Source organism: Erythrolamprus reginae, chromosome Z (assembly GCF_031021105.1).
Source record: "Erythrolamprus reginae isolate rEryReg1 chromosome Z, rEryReg1.hap1, whole genome shotgun sequence".
Taxonomy (NCBI): Eukaryota; Metazoa; Chordata; class Lepidosauria; order Squamata; family Dipsadidae; genus Erythrolamprus; species Erythrolamprus reginae.
The window spans coordinates 51620090-51643660 of NC_091963.1; the positions used below are offsets into that span (position 1 = coordinate 51620090).

General features: G+C 42.2%; 1 protein-coding gene across 3 annotated transcripts in view; it reads right to left on the reverse strand.

Moving 5' to 3' along the window:
- SGO1 (shugoshin 1) overlaps positions 1–19732 on the reverse strand; it is a 49216-nt gene extending 29484 nt beyond the window's left edge. Inside the window, exon 1 of one of the 3 annotated variants that reach the window (XM_070727261.1) lies at positions 19659–19732. The gene's annotated coding sequence lies outside the window, so the exon portion shown is untranslated. Of the gene's footprint in view, positions 1–19424 lie in introns of all 3 variants that reach the window. The other 2 variants (XM_070727260.1, XM_070727262.1) reach the window with 2 other exon arrangements.
- Positions 19733–23571: the final 3839 nt, after the last annotated feature.

Here is a 23571-nt window from a genome sequence, read left to right on the forward strand (position 1 = left end):
ATGGAGGGTGACTATGATGAGGTATTTGCTCCAAGTTTGAGAGCGGCAACTCTGAGGACAGCATTAGTGTGGGCTGCGAAACACAAGTATTGTGTGTACCACGTTGATTTGGAAATGGCATATCTACACGCGCCGTTGCAGCATAAATTTTTTATGAGAATTCCGCCTGGTGTCAAGCATGACAAGGGTCGGTGTTGGAAGCTTAAGAAAAGCTTATATCGATTGAAACAATCTGGTTTTGAATGGAACGCCATGATTGTGAAAGCATCAGAGGGTATGGGATTTTGTGAGAGTAAGGCTGATCCCTGTGTGTTCATAAGAAATAGAAAAGATTCCAAGGAAATGTTGTTATTGTTTACAGACGACATTGCGATCATAGCTAGGTCTGTTGAAGCTGTACATAGGATTGAGCGGGATCTGGAAAAGAGGTTTAGGATCAGAAAACTTGGAGAAATTAGCCATTATTTAGGCATTGACATTGAGAAAACCAAGACTGGTTTTAAGTTGTCACAAGCTAGGAAAATTAACAGTCTACTGAAAAAATATAATATGGAGAGTTGTAAGGTTGCAAGGACTCCAATGGAAAGTAGCTTTGTGCACGGAAATACAGAAGGGAAGGCTGTTGATAGGGAACTATACCGTTCGCTGGTTGGTAGCTTGTCTTATATGGGACTTTGGTCACGGCCTGATATTGCTTTTAGCGTTAATCATTTGGCACGGTATAGCAAGGAGCCAACAGAATATCACTGGAAGGCTGTTAAGAGGATTCTACAGTATTTGAAAGGGACTATGCATCATAGTTTGTTTTTAGAGCCAGATGATAGTTTGAAACTGGTGGCTTATGCGGATGCTAGTTTTGCCTCGGACAGTGTGATCAGGAAGTCAACTACAGGTTTAGCGATATTATTTGGAGGTGCCTTAGTAGCGTGGAAATCTATTAGACAGCAGCACATCAGTACGTCTACGATGGAAACCGAGTTTGCCAGTTTGTCACTTTTGTGTACGGATCTAATAGTGTACCGGCAATTGCTGATGGATCTCGGTGTGGAATGCCATAAACCAGTTGTTGTTTGAGGACAACCAGTCAGCCTTGGCTATGGCAAAGGGTAGAGCTGTAAAAACATGCTCGAAGCACACAGACTTACTTTGCCTGAGAGGGGGGAGGTGTGTTTTGCTTTGTGCTTCTAATCTTGTAATTACTCAGTGCTTATTATCCTGTATTTGCTTCGTGCTTATTCTGGATTGTTTCTATATTTTGTTTATATGTAAATAATACTTATTTAACTAAGTCTGTGTCTTGGCTTTATCACACATCCACACTCTGTTAAAATTCTCTGCTTGGTGATGTTGAAGGTTTCATAGCCTAGCTATACTGAGACAAGCCAACAGATTTGACTGAAATTACATTTGTCATAGGTTCAAAGACAGTATTCTTGCCGTGGAAAGTCTGATCAGCTAAACCCATGGAAGGAAGATAATGTTTAAGATGAATAGATTGGATAGCAGTGTCGGCTGACAATGAGTCAGTCGACGTGACTGGGGCCCGTCGTTGTCCACCTGTCTGGGGGGAGTTTGACTTGGTGACACCTGATGAAGTAGACAAGGCCATTGGAGCTATGAGTTCCGCCACCTGCTTACTGGATCCGTGTCCCTCCTAGTTGGTTTCAGCCAGGAGAGAGGTGACACGGAACTGGGTCCAGGAGATGGTCAATGCTTCCTTGGGGAGGGGGTCCTTCCCAGCTCCTTAAAAGGAGGCACTTGTGTGCCCCCTCCTCAAGAAGCCTTCCATTGGACCCAGCTGTGCTTAATAACTACCGTCCAGTCTCCAACCTTCCCTTTATGGGGAAGGTTGTTGAGAAGGTGGTGGCGCTCCAACTCCAGCGGTCCTTGCATGAAGCCAATTATCTAGGCCCTCAACAGTCAGGTTTCAGGCCCAGCTACAGCACGGAAACTGCTTTGGTTGCGCTGATGGATGATCTCTGGCGGGCCCAGGACAGGGGCTTGTCCTCTGTCCTGGTGCTTCTTCACCTCAGCAGCTTTCAATACCATCTACCATGGTATCCTTCTGCGCCAACTGGAGGGGTTGGGAGTGGGAGACACTGTTCTCCAGTGGTTCTCCTCCTACCTCTCCGGTCGGTCGCAGTCAGTGTTAGTGGGGGGTCAGAGGTCGACCTCTAGGTCCCTCCCTTGTGGGGTGTCTCAGGGGTCAATCCTCTCCCCCCTGCTATTTAATATCTACATGGAACCGCTGGGTGAGATCATCCAAGGGCATGGGGTGAGGTATCATCCACCCCATGTCCAGTCAGTGAAGCAGTGGAAGTGATGTGCCAGTGCCTGGAGGCTGTTGGGGTCTGGATGGGTGTCAACAAGCTCAAACTGAACCCCGACAAGATGGAGTGGCTGTGGGTTTTGCCTCCCAAGGACAATTCCATCTGTTCGTCCATTATCCTGGGGGGGAATTATTGCCCCCCTCAGAGAGGGTCCGCAACTTGGGCGTCCTCCTCGATCCAAAGCTGACATTGGAACATCATCTTTCGGCTGTGGCAGGGAGGGCGTTCACACAGGTTCACCTGGTACACCAGTTGCGGCCCTATTTGGACAGGGAGTCATTGCTCATAGTCGCTCATGCCCTCATCACCTCGAAGTTCGACTACTGCAATGCTCTCTACATGGGGCTACCTCTGAAAAGTGTTTGGAAACTTCAGACCGTGCAGAATGCGGCCGCGAGAGCTATTGTGGGTTTACCTAAGTTCACCCTCGTTTCTCCAACACTCAGTGGCTTGCACTGGCTGCCGATCGGTTTCCGGTCACAATTCAAAGTGTTGGTAATGACCTATAAAGCCCTACATGGCATCAGACCAGAATACCTCCGAGACCGTCTTCTGCCGCACGAATCCCAGCGGCCGATAAGGTCCCACAGAGTTGGCCTTCTCTGGGTCCCGTCGACTAAACAATGTTGCCTGGCAGGCCCTAGGGGAAGAGCCTTCTCTGTGGCGGCCCCGGCCCTCTGGAATCAACTCCCCCCAGAGATTAGAACTGCCCCCACCCTCCTTGTCTTTCGTAAATTATTTAAGTCCCACCTATACCGCCAGGCATGGGGGAATTGAAACATTTTTCCCAGGCTTATATAGTTTTATATATGGTCTGCTTGTGTTGTATGATTTTATATAATGGGCTTTTAGATATTTTTTCTTCTTTTAAATATTAGATTTCTTTACTGTATACTGTTTATTATTGTTGTGAGCCGCCCCAAGTCTTTGGAGAGGGGCAGCATACAAATCTAATAAATTATCATCATTATTATTATTATTATTATTATTATTATTAATTGGACTGATTGATTTGAATGAAATTACATTTAGACCGTTTGAATAATATACATTGAAATTAAATACTTTTAAGAATTAAATGTTTTTATGAAAATTAAAATATGTGTAAGAATATTCAAAAGTTACTAGAAGATATAAACACCTTTTTTCTTTTTTCTGTTCTTACAAAGTTATAAATTACAAAAAGAATTGAGTATATTTAATGAATTGGACTTTTAAAATATTTTCATCTTATGGGAGCTTATATATATATATACAAATATACCAGCAAGTGATATAAAGTGTAAAATGGAAGAATTATATAAGAGAAAATTTAATGGCTTATAAATGAAAAAATTGAAAATAGTTTTGATTATTGCACATAATATAGATGAGATATTTGGTAATGATTATGATTATCTTTGGATGACCTTTTTTCTATTTTTCTTCTTTTCTTTCTTTTTCTTTCTCTCTTTTTTATTTTATTATTCTGATTAATTGAATTATAAATTGCTTATTTGATTTATGTTGATAAATAAAGTGGGAGGAAGGGGAAAAGAAAAGGCAGGAGAGTTACAAAACAGGAGTAGGATTAATATGGGATAATAACTAGCACTAATTATGTTAGGTACTATATAGGAAAGGCAGATGAAGTAACAGAGGTAAAATCAATAGATTAGGGAAGATTATCACTGAGTTCATTTAGAATTAGGGATAATATACAGATTAGGGAAATATATAGATTAGGGAAGATTATGACATTGTATTTAGCAGTGAAAACAATTAGAATAGGGAAGATTATTGCACTGATATGACAGTGACAGATAGATTAGGGAAGATTATTACGCTGGGATTGGCAGTGGGGTTTATAGATTAGGGAAGATTATCACACTAAGAAAGGCAGTGGAAAATATCTAGATTAGGGAAGAGTATTAATATTTTGGGGTTTTTTTCTTTTTTTTAATGGAGGATACTTTTTGCATAAAATAATGGAGTAATAATTATTTATATTTATTTTGATTTGTTAAAGTAGAAATGACACACTGATATAATGAAATAAATGAATTGAGTAGGAAATGTATTTTAAAATTTCTAATAATAATCCTTCCTCCTATGTATACATTAAGATACGATATGAATAATGTTTTTCCTTTTCTTCTTCTTTTCTGCTCTTCCTTTTCCTTTCCTTTTCTCTTTTATTCTTTTTTACTTTTTTTCTTTCCTTCCTGGACTTTTAAAGAGACGTAAATTTGGATTTTTTTTCTATTGTTAAGGGCAGCTATGATAAAATGAGGTTTTTTTTAAAAAAATGAAAGTAGGAATGTGTTTTCTAAGAATGCTAGAAAGGGAGTAAAGCACGATGGCATGGTTAGGAAAAACAGCAAATAGTCAAGAGAAATTTAAATAACTATAGCACTTTAAATATAAATGAAAGCAAATAACATTATCTAAAATCCGGATGATAGCATTTGGAAAGGAGATAGCACAGGATGAATGACATATACCAGAAATAATTGGATAAATAATTAGAAAAAATTGAATTTGACAAAGAAATTGGCATTTGATATTGAATTATATTTTAATTTGAAGTATGTAAATTGGAATCTCTGTAAGGTGTGAAAAACAATAAAAAATTTATACCCAAGAAAACAGCCAATTGCATAAAGTTCCTTGTTCTTCACCTAATGATGATGACAGCAAGCTGTTAGGTGTAAAGCTGCAAAGAACCCTTCTTCCTCCACAGGTTATATACACCATGATTAGCTCCTCCTTTACAATGCCACCCCTTACTCATTCAACCAATTCTACCCTCTCGTCATTCCTTATAAGGAACATATTCTTCCCATGCTAGGGACTCTGAGAATAATTTATCTAATGAGAAGATATCCTTGAAATGAACACCTTCTCTCACTTCCCTGAGTAAGCTACTTTCAAGGCCTATGAACAGTAAAAAGTAAGAAGGGTAGCAAATCTTAGGGAAAACAAAATGAGATAGGGTTTCTGAACTTTGATAAAAGTGCTAAAAATGCACAAATGAAATATAAACACTGAAATATTCTAACAATTCCCTTCTTTATACAATATTTTTTTTCTTAAATTTTAAAGCAAACTTAAATTTCAGTGACTATATTTAGCATCAAGCTTATGATATGTTACAGTCCACTCAGATTGATTTTCATTAGTAAAGATTTAAAAGCAGTAGTAAGTTGATAACAAAGTAAAAGCTTGACAACAAAAAACTATAGAAAATGTACAGCTATCCTATCACAGTAATTGTCTTATCTACGTCACACCCAAGATCATGTTGTTCTAGATTTCTGTCTCGTTTGAGTAATAAAAAAATACAAACAAGGCAAATATTCCTCCAATGTAATGTCTAAATCATGCAAAACAACCATATACTGGGCACTTCTGAATATGGCCTTACAAAAACATGACTTTTAGCTAAGAAACAATTTGGTTTTCTAGGCCACAGGTTCTTGACTGAATCTTCTGTCACTATTCAGGATCAATTTACAGATGAAACTCGACAAATTAGAATATTTTTCATTACCGAGTCTCGGAGAGGGGCGGCATACAAATCTAATTAATTGAATTGAATTGAATTGATTTCCACACGGTTCCACTGCGATTGCAACGTAAGTGTTTCCAGCCTGCCAAAGCAGCATAAGCAAGGCATTCTGAGGCTTGGAGCTACAGTTGAGCCATTCGTTGAGCTAATCCTTGAAACGGAGTAGCTAAGACCCCACAAAGTAACAAAGCTTCTAATAAAGAAATAAGGAGTGAGTCACAGGTGACTGCCAGTAGTGGCTGCTGTTATTTCCCCAGCCCAACCTAGACCGCTATGAAGCCCTAATTCACCCCCAGGCACCTAAAAGAAAGCAAAAAAGAAAGTGGGAAAAGGACAGCCCCGGCTCTGCAAACACCCGGTGTTAGGAGACGGAAGAAGCAAAATAATCTTAAATCAAAATAAATCAAGGATAATTGACTGAAGTTGCAAAAGTACACTAATAAATGGAATAATTTCGGGCAAACTAACCATGCGGCCATCCAAGGACAAAAGCGATCGCGTGACCAGAACCCGATAGAGCAAAACTTGTCCTGAACTCATCAGCGCCCCCACCAGCGTTAGGAATCCTGTCAACAGTGAAAGGACTCTAAATAAACATTAAAAGGAGTCCAGCCATTGCAAAAGGACTTCGGAAGACGCCTGACCCCCAGCTGTGCAGAGCCATCATTAATTACCTGACCTTAAAATTCCTAGCTGAGACACTCAGCAGTAGGAGCCTACCCTGCAGCGAAAGACCCTGCTAACGCCAGAGTCTAGCTGCTAGTGAAGGACCCTGAAAGACGCCTGATCCCCAGTAAAACAGAGGACTCTGAAAACGCATTCCTTCCAACTTTAAAACTGCAAACTGCAATTAGCAGCTCTGCAATAAGCAGCTCCTCACACTGCAATTAATTGGATAAATAATTAGAAAAAATTGAATTTGAGAATAAGAGAATAAACCCTCAAGCATCTCTTGCCTTTCACATTCCATTGCCCCCTTCCCCAACCAGAGTGATACAAAACAATAAAGCTACAAGTGGCAAAGCAATAAGCCCAGTGACCAAATATGCCTGGTAAAAAAAAGGCTCAAAACTCCCAGGAAAATAACATTATGCTTTAAGTGCAATGACTCAATTATTATACAAGAAGAATCCAAAAAATGCCACTCCTGCAACAAATTAGCTCACCATACCTGCCTTAACATAAATAAACAAATTGCCTCCTTTCTTCAAGATAATTCCTCGTTCTATTATTTCTGCTCATCTTGTACTCCCAAACCTGACTCACTCTACAACTTATCTGACGAGATCCTCTCCCTAAAAGCAATAACAAAAACTCAACAATCATACATAGAGAACATAGAACCACGGCTTGCTTCCATTGAAAAAATTATCCAAGATCTGATAAAAGATAAACCACCAAAACAAATACACTATACTACCCCACCACCACCTGTCTATACGCCACCAAGTCCTCCACAATCTTTACCTGCAAGCTCAGCTACTGACATCCTCACCCTTGTAAAAGATGCCATGAAGCGCGAAAAAAAGCAACAGAATGCCATCCTTTTTGGCCCCTCGTTTCTGTAGGATAGTCTGCAGAAATGAAACTGACAAACAACTGTTCATCAAAACCATGAACTCCATCGCCATAAATAATGACAACTACAACAAACTCAGATCCAGACCTGATCTAACTCTACTTCAACGCATCCGCTCTCGCGAACTATGGGCCGAACTCAAGAGACGTCTTGAGCTTGGTGAAACCAAACTATACGTAGACTACCACACTGAATGCATCAAAACCAAGACCTATAACCCTCCCTTCAAAAATCCCATCCCTCCTCAGCCATCCCACACTTCCCAACCCACCACTCCTCACCAACAAACTGTCATCCCTAGTACTTCCAACCAGTGTTCCCACTAATTTTTTTTTAGTGTGGGCAGAAAAGTATAGTGTCTGAGCAGCAGTCACTTCAGGACTGGGCGGTATATATATATACCGTCATATATATATATATGTGTGTGTGTGTGTGTGTGTGTGTGTGTGTGTTTTCGTAGATTTTCACGGGTACAGGTATGACGGTCTTGGTATATTCGGGTTTCTTCCCATGTAGGATTTGGAAATTTCTGGCGACGTTTCGACAAGGTCCCACTCGTCATCTTCAGGCTGGTGTTTCTGTCCTTGTTCTAAGGCAAACACTGCGAGACCTGAGCTGCCTTCCTTCTATAAATACTAGTGGCTGGGTAGTTGGGTGTGGTTTGATGGCTCAGCAATTGCCTGCTGTGTAGAAACTTCCTGGTGAGTCAGTGGGGTAACATCTGGGGTCGTTGATGTAGCTGAGGTATGCTGATTAGTTAATGATAACTAATCAGCATACCTCAGCATAACATTAACTAATCAGCATACCTCAGCTACATCAACGACCCCAGATGTTACCCCACTGACTCACCAGGAAGTTTCTACACAGCAGGCAATTGCTGAGCCATCAAACCACACCCAGCCACCAGTATTTATAGAAGGAAGGCAGCTCAGGTCTCGCAGTGTTCACCTTAGAACAAGGACAGAAACACCAGCCTGAAGATGACGAGTGGGACCTCGTCGAAACGTCGCCAGAAATTTCCAAATCCTACACGGGAAGAAACCCAAATATACCAAGACCGTCATACCTGTACCCGTGAAAATCTACGAATATATATATGTGTGTGTGTGTGTGTGTGTTTTCGTAGATTTTCACAGGTACAGGTATGATGGTCTTGATATATTCGGGTTTCTTCCCGTGTATATATATACGTACATACATACATACATACATACATACATACATACATATATATTTCCCTTCTTTTTCATTAAAAAGATTAATAATAAAACAGAACCAAATTCTATTACTATTAAAAATAAAACAACCAGCAAAACCAAAAACAAAACTATTAATAAATCCATGCTTTAAAATCTTCATTTCTTAAATTGGATCATTTATATTTTTTTGCTAATCTTAATCTGCAGTAAAGAAATTTTGGTTTTTAAAAAACCCACCATATTTTGCCTCTGAGAATTTCAAAATAAAATACTGTGTGTCTATAACAGTGACCTCAGAATGGGGCAACTCTATCAATATCAAAATGCCACTTAAATAGTTTCAAACTATACTTTGATTTTCTTTCTCTCTTTCTTACTCCCATTCTTTTTCTTTCCTTTCTTTCTCTCTTTTCCTCCCTCTCTCTTTTTTCTATCTGTCTCTCTCTCTTTTCCTCTCTTCCTCCCTCTCTCCCCCCTCTCTTCTTTCTCTCTCCCTCCCTCTTCCCTCTTTCTCTTCCTCCTTTCCTTTCTATTTCTCTCTCCCTCCATTTCCTTCTTTTTCTCTTCCTTCCTCTTTTTTCTCTCTGTCTTACTCTCTTCTCTTTTTTTCCTGCCCTGCAACACCACTCACTCGCACAAATATGTTTTTGGGGCCAGAAGCGCGGGGGCTTCCTGGGAAACTTTCCTTATTCCCTAGGACCTGGAGAAGGCGGCCGTTGGCAAGCATGGTAGGCTGGCGGCCGGGCCTGGGTGGTGGGCAGGCCTCAGCAAGCTGGCGGCTGGGTCTGGGTGGCAGGCAGGCCGCAGTAGATTGCACCTTCCAAGTTTTCCGGTAGCTGCAGCACCCCACCCGGCTGGAGCTTCCCTGGCAGCAGCAGAGTGTGAGCTTTGGGGCCCGGAGGAAGGGCAGCGCTAGTGGGAGGGCGGTGGCAGTGGGATGGCAGTAGCCATGGGGCGACAGAAGGGTGGTCAACTGTGAGGCGGCACCCCCCCTACCTTTCCGCGGGGCCCTCTTCTTTGCGCCTTCCAAGTTTTCTGGTAGCTGCAGCGCCCCGCCCGGCTGGAGCTTCCCTGGTGGTGGCAGCGTGTGAGCTTTGGGGTCCGGCGAGAGGGCAGCGGCAACGGAAGGGCAGAGGCAGCAGCGGCACCGGGCAGTAGCCACTGGGCGATGGCAGGGTGGTCGGCTCCGAGCCAGAATCCCAGGAGAGAGGCACCGATGGCGGCGGCTAGACATGTTGCTGTATGCCGTACATGCTGGCATTGTGTGGCTGGCACTTGCTTGCTGGCTGGGCCGGGACGGAGGCTCCAGCCCCACGCCCATGGCAAGTGCAATGCACCCCCCCACCGAGGCTTAGAGGCCTAGCAGCGGACCACGCCGCTAAGCCTCTTAGCTTTCCGCTTAGAGGAGAGGCCCGATTTTCTTACCTTACCCGACGGCAGCTAAACAACCGTCTGGTTGCCAGGGGGTGGGGAAGAGAAAATCCAGGATTTAAGGGGTGGGGAAGAAAGTGGGCCTGCAATTGGCCCCTTTCTTTCCCGCCTTTCCTTAAGGAACTGTTGCTGCCCTATGTTGTAGAGCAGCAACAGTTCTGATTTCAAATTCCAGTGTGGAGGTCGATGCTCTGCGCTAAATTTGAAATTCCCGGGATGACAAGTAGAAACTTCTGCGCTATAGCGCACTGCGCAGCTTACAGGGAACTATGCTTCCAATCAACAATAGGAAAGCACGCCCCTTACTTCCTCAGTTCAATCCAACCTCAATCCATTCCAATTTAAATTCAACTCAACTCAGCCCAACTTCAACCCAGAACCCAAACTCAATCTCAAATGTAAACTAATCAATGCAAGAAGTATAATTAACAAGTCGTCTGAATTCCTCCTCCTTCTAGACACCAACTTATTTGATTTGATCTTTGTCTGTGAAACATGGCTAAATACATCCTATCCTGACTCCATCATCACATCAAGTAACTACCTTGACCTTCGGTCTGACCGTGAATCCCGCAGAGGAGACAGTGTAGCTATATTCTATAAAAAATCACTCAATCTAAAAAACATCCAAGTTGCACATGATCTTATCCTCCCAGAAACCATTACAGTGATCCCCCGCTCGTTGCGAGGGTTCCGTTCCAGGACCCCCCGCAACGAGCGGGTTTTCGCGAAGTAGCGCTGCGGAAGTAAAAACACCATCTGCGCATGTGCAGATGGTGTTTTTACTCCAGCAGCGCTAGCGAGGAGCCGAAGATTGGGGGCGGCGCGGCTGTTTTAAAACGTCGCCGCCGGCATGGGGGGCTTCCTAGCAGCCCCCCAAACCCTGATTGGGGGTCCGGGGGGTGCTGGCAAGCCCCCCATGCCGGCGGCGACATTTTAAAACAGCCGCGCCGCCCCCAATCTTCGGCTCCTCGCTAGCGGGCAGGCAGGCGGCGGACAAGCTGTTCGCTGGCGCTGGCTGTCGGCGCTTTCGAGCTGAGTCCCGGAGCGAATTCGCTCCGGGACTCAGCTCAAAAGCGCCGACAGCCAGCGCCAGCGAACAGCTTCTCCGCGCTGGCTCTCGCCGCTTTCGAGCTGAGTCCCGGAGCGAATTCGCTCCGGGACTCAGCTCAAAAGCGCCGACAGCCAGCGCCAGCGAACGGCTTCTCCGCGCTGGCTCTCGCCGCTTTCGAGCTGAGTCCCGGAGCGAATTCGCTCCGGGACTCAGCTCAAAAGCGCCGACAGCCAGCGCCAGCGAACGGCTTCTCCGCGCTGGCTCTCGCCGCTTTCGAGCTGAGTCCCGGAGCGAATTCGCTTCAGGACTCAAGCTCGAAAGCGGCGAGAATGAACGGCGTGGGCGGGCGAAGGGCGGGCGGCAGCGAGGAGTTTGCGTGGGCGGTGGGGAAACTCCTTGCTGATGCCCGCTGCTCGCCCTCCCGCCAGCAAGAGGGGGAAGACCCAGGGAAGCCGCCCAGCAGCTGATCTGCCCGGCACCATCTACGCATGCGTGCCCATAGGAAAAAAGGGCACACATGCGCAGATGGTGTTTTGACTTCCGGGTTGAAAAATCGCAAATTACCCTGTTCGCAATGGTCGGGGACGCAATAACCGGGGTATTACTGTATATGTGATCTTTCCCTCAATACCACACTTTGCTTCCTACTATGATACAGAGTTCCTGACTCTGACATCACTCATGCAACCAAATTAACCTCACTGCTAACATAGGCAACCTCCTTCCCTTACTCCATTATCTTCCTTGGTGGCCTCAACCTACCTCACATTAACTGGACCTTAAATGAATGCAGCACAGAACCAATCCACACTACCTTATACAATGCCGTCACCAGCCTGAGACTTGACCAATTAGTATTAAACAATACTAGACTTAACAGCTTTGACCTCATATTCTGTAATAGCAAAAGCACAATCTATGGTCTGCATGTAAAAGAACCTTTTTCCAACAGTGATCATAGTATGATTAACTTCAATCTCAATCTACACAAGGATAACTTTCACCTGTATAATGTGTCACCTAAGTACAATTTTAGGAAAGCCAACTACGAACTCATAGATGCCACTCTCTCAATTCTCGACTGGCGAACTATATTTTCTAGCTGCAACACTATTGATGATTTCTACATCACATTCTTACTACAAGTTAAAAGACTTATCAGACTATATGTACCACTAACTTCAACCAGAAGAAAAACAAAAAATAACTTACCTGTCTCAATAAGGAAACTACAAACCAAAAAAAGATCTCTCTGGCGTAAAAATTAAAAAGGCGAAGTAACCAACTTCAAAAGACGCTACAAAAGCATCTGCCAACAAATAAAAGCAGAATGTCTTAACTACCACAGCAAAAAGAGGAAAATCTCCTTCGCATCAAATCTAACCGAGCCTTCTACAACTTTGTCAACAACAAACTCAAAGACTCTAGATCTATTCCACCTCTCCTTGGAGTGAACAACAAAGAATACCATGATGATCCATCCAAAGCTAACCTCCTCAACTCTTTCTTTGGCTCTGTCTTCGTTAACAGTAATGGCTCATCCCCCATCTTCACAAATCGCACCTCAAATTCTCTCAACGACCTAACCCAAGTAGACTTCACTATAGACCGTGTTGAAAAAGCAATCCAAGACCTCAAACCTTCTCTATCAGTCGAATCAGATGGTCTTTGTGCATACTTCCTAAAAAAACTTTCTTCTGCTATAGCCGAACCACTAAGCATCATCTTTCAAAATTCCTTCAGGACCAGCACACTCCCCAAGCTATAGTCAAAAGTAGTAGTCATCCCCATCTTCAAAAAAGGAAACCCTTCTCTCGTTGACAACTACAGACCAATTTCACTATGCTGCATCTCATGTAAAGTCATGGAATCAATTATAAATCAATCAATCACCCTTTACTTAGAATCTAATAACCTACTCTCTAACAAACAATTTGGATTCAGAAAGAAATTATCCTGCAACCTTCAACTACTTCACTGCAAAAACATATGGACTACCCACTTTGATCAAGGAAAATCCATTGATGCAATTTATATTGACTTTTACAAAGCCTTCGATTCAGTGGTCCATGACAAACTACTCCTAAAACTCAAATCCTATGGCATCTCAGGATTCTGCATTCCTGTCAAACAGGCAACAAGAATACTGGATTACTGCATTCCTGTCAAACAGGCAACAAGTTGTCAAAATTGGAAGTGCCATTTCCACCCCTATCCCAGTTAAAAGTGGCGTTCCCCAAGGCAGTGTACTAGGACCTACTCTATTCATTCTCTACATCAATGACCTCTGCAATCATATTACAAGCAACTGTGTTCTTTTCACCGACGATGTAAAATTTTCAACACCACAGACCAATGTTCCCTCTAATTTTTTTCCGGTGTGGGCGGAAAAGTATAGTGTCTGAGTGACAGTTCCTTTGGGACTGGGCGGCATAGAAGAATAAATAAATAAATAAATAAATAAAATTTCTTTTTTTATTAAAAGAAATTAATAATAAAACTAAACCAAAATCTATTTTATTATTATCTTCTCCTCTTTTTCCATCCCTGTCTCCTCCCCCCTTGTGTGTGTGTGTGTGTGTGAACTCTTGAACCATTTCCAATAACAGGTGAGCTATTGGAAATGGTTCAAGAGTTCCCACACACACACACACACACACACACACAGCTGGGTTTTTTTTTTCTCTGTTATTATTTGGGTGCTTTTTACCACATGCTTTAAATCAAGAGTCATTTCTGTCTCTTTCTCTCTCCCCCTCTTGCTCTCTCTCTCTTTCTCTCTCTCCCTCTTTCTCTCACATACACCCCTTTCCAATTTAAGGGAACAGAGAAAGTTTATAAAGGTAATTGGGCAGCTGTGGGGGGAGGAGAAGAGAAGAGAAAAGACAAGGATGCAACAAAGACGGTGATGCAACTTTCCCAAACAAGTTTAAACACGATGGGCGAATGAGTCCAGGGCACTGCCGAAGACGGGCAAAGGTGGCAGGAGAAACTGCCCCGCCAAGGTTTCCTTGAAACGTAGGGAGGGCTAACACGGGATTTCATTGCAGGCTGACTTGGGGACGGTCAAAATAGTGTGTGTGTGTGTATGTGTGTTTGAATGGGAACTGAAGCAAAAAAAATAGCGTTTTTCCTTTCTTGCCTTCCAACCGTCCTTCCTGCATCTATAAACACTATCTTCAAAACCAAACATTTTCAATCAATCAATCGTAAACTGGCACCCCTTTTCCATTCCATGTCTTCAGGCTGCCTTTTGCACTCCCCGCCTCTATCGTTCTCTCCCCCCCTTCCTGCTTTCTTCCTCCTCCTCTCTTCCTCTTCTTTCCCTCCCTCCATGTATCTTCTCTCCCTCTTTCTACTTTCTTCCACTTTCTTTAAAAGGAGCATTTCGCTCGCTTCTATGCCAAGGAAGAGGCTGGGGGGGAGGAGGGCGCGACACAGCATCCTGTCTAGTCCAGCCATCTGACGGTCCCTTTCGGGTTCAGTAATACACACACACACACACACCCAAAAAAACCCACGACCGAGCGAGCCTAACTAAGGCGCCTCTCGGCCGATCGCCTCACCCTCTTCCCTCGGAATCTGAGACTCACGCGTTGCCTTTTGTTTTCTCTCTCTCTATTGCTTTCTTTCTTTCTCACTCACTCACTCTTTCTTTCTATCTCTCTTGCTTTCTTTCTCTTCTCTCTCTTGCTATCTCTCTCTCCTCCCCCTTTCTCTCTCACTCTCTTTCTCACTTTCTCTCTATCTTGCTCTGACGCTCTCACTCTCGTTCTCCGGAGGCTGGCGAAAGTGATTTACAATGTCGGGCGAGCGGGCCGGCACGCGCTCTCCCCATCTCCCTGCCAACATTCAAAATAAGAAAACCCTTCGCTCTTACTTTTAATGTTCCGGGCGGGCGTGCAGGCAGGGAGATGGGGAGAGCGCCCGCCAGCCTCCGGAGAACATCTGCCCCGCCTCTCTTGCAGCAGAGGAGAAAGAGAGGTGGAGTGTGTGGGCGGGCTGGCGGGCTGGCGGCAGCCGGCGCGCGTACCCGCCAGCCTCCGGAGAACGCCCGCTTCGCCTCTCTTGCAGCGGAGGAGAAAGAGAGGTGGAGCGTGTGAGCGTGCGTGCGTGCGTGCGTGCGAGCGGGCGGCAGCCGGCGCGCGCACCCGCCAGCCTCCGGAGAACACCCGCTTCGCCTCTCTTGCAGCGGAGGAGAAAGAGGGGTGGAGCGTGCGAGCGGGCGGGCGGCAGCTGGCGCGCGCACCCGCCAGTCTCCGGAGAACGCCCGCTTCGCCTCTCTTGCAGCGGAGGAGAAAGAGAGGCGAAGCGGGCGAGCGGGGAGATGGAAAGTGCGCGACCGAGGAAAAGGGTGCGCGCGGGGGTATTTTGGAGTGCGCGCGCACTCACGTGCGCAGCTTACGGGGAACGGTGCCACGGACAACACATCTACTCTCCAAAAAGACCTCGACCGTGTCTCAGATTGGTCTAACACCTGGCAACTTCAAATATCAACCAGCAAATGTCCTACCCTCCACATCAGCAAAAAGAATCCGAACCTCATATATAAACTGAATAAACAAAATCTCACCGCCAACCCCCACTCAGTAAAAGACCTTGGAATACTAATATCAAATGATCTAAGTGCCAAAGCCCACTGCAACAATATTGCCAAAAAGGCTTCTAGAGTTGTTAACCTGATCCTACGTAGCTTCTGCTCTGGCAATCTCACACTACTCACCAGAGCCGACAAAACTTTTGCCACACCCATCCTTGAATACAGTTCATCTGTCTGGAACCCACACCACATCTCGGACATCAACACCCTTGAAAATGTCCAAAGATACTTCACCAGAAGAGCCATTCACACCTCCACTTGAAACAGAATACCCAACGAAAGCAGACTATCAATCCTTGGTCTTGAAAGCTTAGAACTACGACGCCTAAAACACGATCTAAGTATTGTCCAGAAGATCATATGCTGCAATGTTCTACCTGTCAATGACTACTTCAGCTTCAATTGCAACAACACAAGAGCACGCAACAGATTCAAACTTAATATTAACCACTCCAAACTTGACTGTAAAAAATATGACTTCGGCAACCAAGTTGTCGAAGCATTGAACTCATTACCTGACTCAGTAGTGTCAACCCCTAATGCCCAACATTTTTGCCTTAGACTATCCACGATTGACCTCTCCAGGTTCCTTAGAGGTCAGTAAGGGGTGTGCATAAGTGCACCAGTGTGCCTTCCGTCCCCTGTCCAATTGTCTCTCCTTATCTCATTTATCTTTTCTTCCTTTCAAATTTGTTCACCTATACTTTTATATCTTTTCTTCTATTCGTTTCTTTAGTTATATTACTACATATCTATTCTCTTCAATGTGTATTATGTATTGGACTAAATAAATAAATAAATATAAATAAATAAATAAATAAATAATGGAATATCACCTAGGATTGAGCAAATCCTTAATTCTGAACACTGTTACCTTTCCACTATGTGTATTTTTAAGGTATCCTCAATTTTTACAAATTGAACTATTCATCAAGTAATAATGTTGCCATGTAATCTCAGATGGACCCAGAGGGCTTTCAGAGGGTGCCTGGGGTTTTGCTGGATTCACTTGTTCACAGTTTGGCAGAGTCCCTTGCTGTGGCTTGGAATATGGCAGGAGCGGGGGCCCTTGACCGAATTGTGCCATTGCGACCTCTCTGTGGCAGTAGATCTCGAAGAGCTCCCTGCTTTATCGAGGAGCTCCGGGGGATGAAATGCCAGAAAAGACATCTAGAGATGCAGTGGAGAAAAAGTAAATCTGAATCTGACCGAGCACTTTTAAGAGTTTATTATTAAGATTTATAAAGTGGCGCTCAAGGCAGCAAGATGCGCATATCATACTGCCTTGATTGCATCAGCAGAATCTCGTCCAGCCACCCTGTTTAGGGTGACTCGCTTTCTTCTTAACCAGGAGGGAGTTGATGAGCCCTTGCAGGGTAATGCTGAAGACTTTAATAGGTTTTTTGCTGATAAGATTGCTCAGATCCGGATGGATCCTGATGCCAATTGGAATGCAGTGTCGACTGACAACGAGTCAGCCGAGGTGACAGGGGCCCATCCTAATCCATCTGTTTGGGGATAGTTTGATTTGATAACACCTGATGAAGTGGACAAGGCCTTTGGAGCTGTCAGTTCCACCACCTGTTTGTTGAACCCATGTCCCTCCTGGCTGATTTCAGCCAGCAGGGAGGTGACACGGAGCAGGATCCAGGAGTTTGTCAACGCTTCTCTGAGGGAGGTCCTTCCCGGCTCCCTACAAGGAGGCACTTGTGCGCCCCCTCCTCAAGAAGTCTTCTCTGGAGCCAGCTGTATTTAAGAACTATCATCCGGTCTCCAACCTTCCCTTTATGGGGAAGATTGTTGAGAAGGTAGTGACATTCCAGCTCCAACGGTCCTTGGATGAAGCCGATTATCTAGTCCAGGGGTCCCCAAACTTTTTACACAGGGGGCCAGTTCACTGTCCCTCAGACTGTTGGAGGGCCGGACTATTAAAAAACCCATTTTTTTAGGGTAGCAACAGTTCCTCTCCCTAAAGGCGGGAAAGAAAGGGGCCAATTGCAGGCCCGCTTTCCTCCCCACTCCTTGACTCTCCACCTCTCCTCACCATTGCCAGATGTTCAGCAGCAGACCACACTGAGTGGACGGGAGATTCGATCAGTAAAATCTTGTGCACTGCTGCAGGCCAGATAAATGGCCTCAGTGGGCCGCATCCGTCCTGTGGGCCGTAGTTTGGGGATCGCTGGTATACATAGCTGTAAAAAGTATTCTGCTACACTGGTATTTTATTAAACAATATAATACTACACCAGGGATAGGCAAAGTTGGCTCTTCTATGACGTGGACTTCAGCTCCCAGAATTCCTGAGCTAGCATGATTGGCTCAGGAATTCTGGGAGTTGAAGTCCACAAATCATAGAAGAGCCAACTTTGTCTACCCCTGTACTGCACCATTTGGTTCAGAATACTTTTCTTGTTTTCCTCCTCTAAAATCTAGGTGCGTCTTATACACCGAAAAATACGGTAGGTAGATGATCACAAAGACTGCATTTCTTCCAGCACACTATACCAGCCCCTCTTTTACAATATGACTTATAACAACTCATTTAGTCATCATTCAAAGTTACAACAGCACTAAAAAAGTGATTTATGACTGTTTTTCACACTGTCTGTTGCAGCATCCCCACATGTTCAAAATTCAGGTGCTTATCAACTAGTTCATATTAATGACAGTTGCAGTGTCCATAGGTCATATGATTCTCTTTTGTAACCTTCTGACAAACAAAACAAAGGGAACACAAGATTCATTTAACAACATAAATTTAACTGCAGTGATTCACTTAACCGTGGCAAGAAAAATAATGAAATGGGGAAAATTCACTTAACAACTGTCTCACTCAGTAACATAAATTTTGAGCTCAATTTCAGTCATAAGTCAAGAATTACCTCTATTGGTCCCATGCCAGAACCTCTAAATTTTCTGAAGATATATTTATCAAATGTGAAGCTATTCTAGTTATATATACCTTGTTTCACTTCCCTGGCTAAGTTACTTTGAATGCTTTGAACAGCAAAAAGAAGGCTAACAGTCTTTAAAAAAGCAAAATCAAACATCGTTCTGAGCATTAATAACAGTCCTCAAATAAATTATACCGGTATTATAAAATAAAATACAAATATTGTATATTCTAACAGCCTAACTAGATCAAATGACTAGCAGGTATGACATGGAAATACCGATATGTTATAGCTATTTGTGAAAAAAAACCAGTTACATATGCACATGAATGAAAATGATAAAAGCTCAGGTTTTTAGATTTCTAGAAGTACAGAATTATCAAATGTAATATCAAATGTAATACACTCTTGATACATTAACACAACGCACAAAATTTAATAAAAATCTTCCTTGTTCTCAACAGAAGGAATTACTTTAATCAAGTAAGTTCTGTAATAATTTAGGTACGCAACAAAAAAGCATAATACAAATGCATGTGAACTGTATTCCATGAAATAGCTAGTTGCACAAATAACAGAAAATTGTAAAACAATATACCTGTTTCACTGGAAATCCCCCCCCCCAATTCAATTCAAAGGAACTTGAATTGGTATATACCTGGGGTTGCACATAGGCAATAGTTCCATTAAATTAAACAGTATTTAAAGATCACTGAGCAATTTTAGGGGCCAACCCAATTATTTTAAGGCCTGCTCTTAATGGGACGGGATGTTTATCTATTACCTCTGTTCCCTTCCGACTGTGCCCTTCGCAACCACTGTCTGCATGCCCGAGGGACCGCCCGCGAGTTTAAAGAAATTGAACTCAACTCAACTTTGGGCGCCGGCTCGTCTTCTTTACCCTAACAGCCCTTTTCTTCAATGCAGGGTTACCAGCACGCGAAAACTCTGGGGGACTTTACGACAGTTAACTCTTTTTTACTGTTTTCAACTTCTCCCGTTCAAAGCCCCCGCTTACCGCTTGTTCGAAACTGTCCGCTGCTTGTCCTGATTGGCTGTTGCGACGGCACTGGAACGAGAGGGCGCATGCGCGATCTTCTTCTCCGCCTTTGTTAGCTAACCTATAGTATGAGCTGTGGAGGATGTCTATAAATTCCTCCTTTGTTTGCTTGTGGTCGTCAGAACTGTTGACCTTTCCAGCTCTCCGTCCTAGCATGCCTTCACGAGGCTTTGGATTTGCTATGTAAATAAACAATTACGTGGATGTAGCTGAATGGAAATAGTTTGTGAGTCCCGTCAGAGCTGCATTTTCCCCCACCTCCCCCTCCCCCGCTGGCTTATTAAATGTAGTACAGTACTTCAGTAACGGTGTACCTTCTACAACAAATTCAGGACAGATAATCTGAAAAAAAATATTTCACGTTATTTTTACGAAAGAAAAATGTTCTATAAACACTTCAATCGCTGCTCTCCCCTGTTTTCTCAAAATTGGATTGGCTAGAAAAATGTTTTCCCAGTTCCCTCCACAAATCGGCCTGCAGTAGTCTATTTCTAATATTTGTTTCTGAGATAATGTTAAAAAGCAAACCTGAAAATTAAATGAGGCAGAACAGTTTTTTAAAGCCGCTGCTTTATGTTAAGCCATTCGTTAGTTATAGAACCAGAATAAAGGAATCCATAGTTTAAAATGCAATTCAACAGCAGGAAATCTCAGATGAAATATGTTCAGTGGAATTCAAAAATGGTGGTGTTTTCTTCTCAGTGTGTCATATGAATATGGTAATGTCTGATATTTTTCTGTGAAGCCATCCTTCAGATCAGGGGTCTCCCACCTTGGCGACTTTAAGACTTGTGGACTTCAACTGCCAGAATTCCTCAGCTGGCAAAGACCCCACATTTTTTGGTGTGTTTTTTTTTTCTATTATTTTCACTGACTTATTTGGAGTCTAAGATTCTGAATCTTCGAAACCACAATAAACATGCAATAGCTTGTAAAACTATACTGCACTTTAAGATGGTAAAATTATTTTGTTTTGCTTTAAAGTATTAATTGAGCCCTATTGTTACCCTTTACACTAGAAATAATTTGTCATGTTTTACAGGCAAACCTTAGAGCCAGGCAAAGTACATTTCCCAATTTTCCATGGCCAAATGAGCAACACTTGCAAATCCCCCTGTATAGATAGATAGATAGATAGATAGATAGATAGAGAGAGAGAGAGAGAGAGAGAGAGAGAGAGAGAGAGAGACAGACAGACAGACAGACAGACAGACAGACAGACAGACAGAGATATAGATAGATATAATGTATGTATGTATGTATGTATGTATGTATGTATGTATGTGTATGTATGTATGTATGTACATAATATAAAAAGGATTTGCTGCTGTGCCATGGAGGAAAATTTGTATGTTTTGCAAATACAGTACAGTGGTCAAATTTATGTTATTTAATGTATGCCATCTTTCTTTGAGATGGACAATCATAAATTTCATTAATAAATAAATATACTTTTCAATTTTCATATATATTTATTAACCTTTTTATTAGTAAATGTCCATTAAAAAGGAATTTTAAAAAATAAAATGGAAGAGATGTGGAGTAATTTGAAATACTACAGCCTAATTAACTTGAGGCATTTAAAATTTGGATCAGCTTAAAAGATGTATTAGTGAATAGCACATTAATACAATATAAGAAATCTGAGCAGCTATTTATTATCCAGATGTCAAAAGTAAAGGAAGTAGCATTGGATTTGTATACCATTATTTTTAAAATTGAATTATTGATGTATTTAAACAATTTGATGTTGTTGGTACTTTACATTGTACTGTGATTGGTGAGAAATTTTTTTTTAAAAAGTGAAAATAAATAAATATACAAGTACATTCAGCTGTACTATGGTATTCCATATTATATTGAAGAAAATGGGAAAGGGAATGAAATCAAAGTTTATTATAGTATTTTGTAGACATGTTGGCAATGAGATCTTTGAATATTTTTGCAGACAATATATTGAATTAATTATTATTATAGTTCATTATAATACAAGTAGCCTTCCACAAACAACCGCTCGTCCAGTGGGGATCAAAGTTACAACGACACTGAAAAAAGTGACTTACAATCGATACTCACACTTAAAACTGTCATGGCATCCCTGTAGTCATATGATCAGAATTCAGGTGCTTGGAAATTGGCATATATTTTTTAACTATTACAGCATCTCAGATCATGTGATTGCTACTCATAACCTTTCCAGTCAGCTTCTGACAAGCTAAGTCAGTGGAGGAAGTTAGATTTGCCATGTGATTTATTTAACTGAATGATTTGCTACACAATCATGACAAAAATGATGGTAAAATTGAGTACAACTCACTTAACAACCACTTTACCTAAGCATGAAATTTTTGCCCCCAATTGTGATCCTAAATTGGAGTCTACCTATATGATAAAACAGATTTTTCACCCTATTGATTCATTTCTATTAATTTATATAAATACAAAAGGGGTTATTTGCTTAAATATTTCAGTCACTGTTGATTTGATTTTTCAAAACAAGTTTCAGAAAGTAATTAAAAATGAGAAACTCTTGAACTTGAAATTCCATCTTTCTCCTAGATTTAATGAGGAAAGGATATTTATTTTATCTGAAATAAGCAAATTCAAACATGCTTGTTTGCTGTCATTTTACAGAACAGCAGTTTTTAAAAAGATCACTTGGTGGAGCTAGATTATTCTCTAAGACTAAGTGAAAGGTCTGAGTGTAAAGTAGTCTTAAAGGCTGATAGGCTTGTGAGAAATATTTTATCAAAATTACAAATAGTTTAAGAAACAACTTAGTGACAACAACTTTTCTTTGGAATGATTCAAGATGGGATGAACCTCCAATATAAAAGCAGTGCTGCATCCTGCCATTAGCCATTGCTCTGGTCCTTCAAAACTGAAAAAAGGAAAATATACTTCAGTTCATCGGACAAGGATCAAAAACACTTCTAGTTCTAAACTTTATGTGAGGTATTTTGTTTTATTGCAATTGCATAATGTTAAAATACACAGACAAAATCTCAGTTGAAAGACAGGGTACGCATAGTAAAAAAATGTACAAAATTCTTAGAATGGAAAATGTACATGTTTTTAGTCATTTTTCTTACTCATAGACCTACTAGTTAGGTGAAACTTTTCCATTTCCACTACTAAAAAAGATATAGAATCTGTCAATATATTCATTACTGGCTTCCAGATAGCTAAGAACAGCAGATTTTAACAAGTTATTATACTGTACTCTCTAAATGCTTTATGCTAAGTATGAAATTGGAACCAGGGTATCTCAATCAACTAGATGACTTACCAGATCTACCTCTGCAGCAATGGTTGTAGAATACAGGTCATGTTATTTTATTGAGCTATATCCGGGGTGGGTTCCACTTACCTTCGCTACTGGTTCGCATTGTGATGTTTCATGTGAATGCAATCACTATGCTTGCGTGCGCACGTCCCCTCATGCAATTCCACTTCCATGCATACTCAGTAGTTATAATCAGCCTGAAACACAGCTGAGCCAACCATTTGTGCTCCGGGCAAAGGAATAAAGGTAAGTATAAACCCAGGGGCAGACAGGAGGTCCCTTCTTATTTTCTTTTTTTTATGGGTAAATATTTTTTTTATTTTTCTCTCCAATCACATGTACAGAAAAAGAAAATATCATTAATTTTAAGTTGTATTACAATTTTACAATTTTGGTATACATAGTTTAACCCAGGGGTACCCAAACATTTTACACAGGGGGCCAGTTCACTGTCCCTCAGACTGTTGGAGGGCCAGACTATTAAAAAAACCTATGAAAAAGTAAAATACCAATAGAAAAATAATGCATCAATTAATATATTTCCATAAATTATACTGTTCTATAATTTCAATATTTCCAAGCTCA